The following is a 4,140-nucleotide window of genomic DNA, read 5'->3' as shown; positions in this document are numbered from 1 at the left end:
CTACAAAGGAGGTTCTGGGCAGAGAAGATGATCACGTGACAGAGAGACAGTGATGAGCCAAACATTTTTTCTCTCTTTCAGTTCCTCAACAGACCTAAAAACCTTCCTCTTCAGGCTGTTCCACCTCGTGAAGAAAGAGTTTTTAAATCTGTGTTTTGGAGGCACAGAATTTTCCTTTAACCAATGACCCAGTTTTCAACTCTTTTGGAAGGTGGTACATAATGGGAGGAAGCTGTCCTGGCAGGTACCTTTATTGCCCCTAAGACAACCTGTGAGCAAAGGAAATTCATTGTATGGTCATTATGATAGCAATAGGAAACAATAAAAATATCCAGCTTATGTCAGAACTAAAACCAAATTCAGATTCATAACCAACATCTCTGAATAACAGTTAAGTTCACTAGTAGTATACCATGTATTCACCTAATATCACCACCAATTATGTATTTATCTGATTTAAAATCCAATGCCAGGGCACCTGGGTGGCTTAGTCGGTTGAGTGTCCAGCTCTTGATTTCAGCTCAGGTCATGATCTCACAGTAAGTGAGATAGGGCTCCTCCTGGGGCTCCGTGCTGACAGTGCAGAACCTGCTTGGAATTCTCTCTCTCCCTCTCCCTCTGTTTCTCCCTCACCTGCTGGTGTGCGTGCACAAATGCTCTCTCTCTCTCCCCACTCATCTCTCAAAATAAATAAATAAAGCTTTTAAAAATGCGATGCCATTACTCATGTTATTCATGTCCATAACTAAGTGATGATACATTTTGGTTTCCTGAAAGTATGTTTGAATTTTATATATCTTCATTTTATAGTAGGAGTTCACATTCAGATAGCCTTTCAAATACATGCATAATCAAAACATAAAAATTAGGAAAGATTACAAAAGATGAATCTTTATGCGCATGCACACTATTTTTCTTTCTTAATCAGGTTTATTGAAATATAATTCATATACCATACAATTCAATCATTTAAAAGGTACAGTTCAGTTTCTTTAAGTTATATTCACAGGGTTGTACAACAATCAACACAATCTAATTTTAGAGCATTTTCATCCCTTCTCCCCAAAAGAAAGCCCATAACCATTAGCTATCACTCTCCATTTGTTCCCAAACTTTCCGGTTCTAAGCAACCCCCAATATACTTTCTGTCTGCAAAGGTTTGCTTATTTTGCACATTTCATATAAAAGGAACCATACAATATGTGATCTATTATGACTGGATTCTTTCTTAGCATAATTTTTTAAGGTTCAGCCATGTTATAGCATGTACCAGTATGTTCCTTTTCATGGATGAATAATATTCTATGGTAGAGATACATCACATTTTACTTACCCATTCATCAGTAGATAGGCCTTTGGGTTGTTTCTTCTTCTTTGCTACTATGTATAATGCCATTATGAACATTTGCATACAAGTTTTTGTGTGTATATGTTTTAGTTCTTTTGCATATATACCTATGAGTGGGATTGCTGGATCATATAACTCTATGTTTAATTTTTTTGAGTAACTATCAAACCGTTTTCCAAAGCAGCTGCACAATTTTACAGTCCTAACAGCAGCACATGCGTGTTCTAGTTTCTCCATATCCTTCAACATGTTTCATTATTTGTCTTTTTAAATTATGTCCAGCCTGGCAGGGGTCAAGTGGTACCTCATTGTAGTTTTGATTTGCATTTCCCTAAGGACTAACTGAATACTGCTCAAGCATCCTTTTATGTGCATCTTGCCATTTGTATATCTTCTTTGGAGAACTATTTATTCAAATTCTTTGCCCAGTTTTTAATTGGGTGATTTGTCTTTTAATTTTTGAGCAGCATACATTTTTTATCATTTTTTAAATACCCAACAGAAAACAAATTGTTAGGTTTAATCACCATAATGACACTATGAAGTAGATTTCTTTACCTTTTACAATGAGAAATGTTCAGAAGTTAAGATGCTTGCTTAGGGTCACATGATAAATAATAGATATAAAATTATTCCCACGCCCTTCTTTTTTTGTTGTTGTTTATTTAATTTTGAGAGAGAGAGAGAGAGAGAGAGAGAGAAAAAGCTCAAGTGGGGGAGGGGCAGAGAGACAGAGAATCCCAAGCAGCCTCCACACTGTCAGTGCAGAGCCTGATGTGGGGCTCAAACCCATGAACCACGAGACCATGACCTGAGCCCAAGCCAGACGCTTAACCAACTGAGCCATCCAGAAGCCCCTCTTCCCACATCTGAATTCAAAGCCCAGGCCGTTTTCACTTGACCACGCTATATTCAGAAGGTTTAACATCTCTGTTGTCCCCTATGAGGATCATTAAGTGATCATGGAATGTCCCAGTGGTTGAGAGTGGGCCCTGGAGTCAGACCGCCTGGATTCATATCTTGCCTCTGAGACTTATTGCCCATATGACCTTGAACAAGGGTAACATTTTTATTCTTCAATATCCTCATCTGTAAAAATGTGGAATAAGAAGACCTACATCACAGAGTTGTTGAGAAAATTATGAGATGTTGATGCAAAGTGCTTGACATCGCACTTAGGGCATGGGATATACTCAGAAATGCACTCAGTAATAATTAATTTCTTAGTTATTAATATTGGCGATTAATTATTAATAATAGTTATTAATATTTTTATGACAATACTTATGCTACCACTTTCTGGGCCCTATCAGGCACTAGGTATCCCAAGACTGGAAATTGTACATCACATAGTAAATGAAGCAGGACTTCTTGACACCAGAAGCCACTTAGTCACATAAGATACACTTGTGTGTACCTCAGGGCAACAAATAATTGATGAGGCAAGCCTTGCTTGATAGACATAATCCAGCTAATAAATGAAGAAGGAGTTTAAAAATACAAATGTTACTGTTTGGCGGCACTTAGTGAAATAATGGATACAGGTAATAATCATCATTGATAGTAGCATCCCAAAGAGCAAGTCAACTATGTATTTTGTGCCTCTGAATGAAGTATGCAGCACTGCCTATGAAATAGTTGTGCCAAAACAAGCAAGCAAACAAACAAAATTAAACCTCAATCTGTTGCTCTGATAATAGGAAATAGGACAGACGAAGTTGATAAACAATCCATAAGCATACAACCAAAATGAATGAATGAATGACACAGTAAATATCTGTGGAACCCTCTACTGAACAAATGACCGTTTTTATACCTAACAAATAGGTTGCAAATTCAGGGAAGAGAAGGAGGAGGAACCAGAAGATTCAAAGAGACTTAAAGGATGTGGTGGTTTTAAAATATGTCCACAGATTCTTTGAACCTGGGTGTGGGTCACATTTAGGGAGCTGTTTGTAACAAATAGAGTATAGCAGAAGTGACAGTGTGTGATTTTTGAGACTAATCCATAAAAGACATTGCAGATTCCTGATTATCTCTAGAACTATATATTTAAGAAATATCTATGACTATATATTTAAGGATACTAGGAATTAATATTAATTTTTAGTGGAATAATTGTAGTATGTTTATTTTTATATCCATATTTTTCAAAGGTACATGCTAAAATATTTACAGATTAAATGTGAAGTCTGAGATGTGCTTAAAATGATTCTAAGATGGGATGCAGTGGGTACACTGCACTATTAAGCACTATTGACATTTTGGACTGGATGAGTCTTTGTTGTGGGAGATGTCCTGTGCATTACAAGATAGTTAGCAGCATCCCTGGGCTCTATCCACTAGGTACCGGTAGTATCCCTCCTCTAATTATGACAGCTGATATTGTCAAATTCTTTAGGGGGGCAAAATCACCCCCAATTGAGAGCCAATGGATATAGGTGAAATAAAATTGGCCATAAACTGATAATTGTTTAATTCAAGTGACTGGTACATGGAGGTTCATTATACTCTTCTCTCTACTTTCTATGTGTTGGAAAACTTCCAAAATAAAACGTTATTTAAAAAGAGGATTTTTTAAAAAGACAGTAGGAGAGAAGAGATCTGGAGCAGGTGGTGGGTATGTATACATTGACAATATTCCACTGAAATCTGTGGGGAAAAAAATAGGTTCTTTGGTTCCATGATCTTTTAAGAAGTTATAGCAGAGATGAGCCAGAGAGAATGTGCTGAGCTGTAGAGTCTTCAATCTAAAGGGCAATCTGGAATTCTTACATCCATAGGGATGCCCC

This window comes from Felis catus, chromosome B2, assembly GCF_018350175.1.
Source record: "Felis catus isolate Fca126 chromosome B2, F.catus_Fca126_mat1.0, whole genome shotgun sequence".
Lineage (NCBI taxonomy): Eukaryota > Metazoa > Chordata > Mammalia > Carnivora > Felidae > Felis > Felis catus.
The sequence above is the reverse complement of the archived record's forward strand: the minus strand, read 5'-3'. Positions refer to the sequence as shown.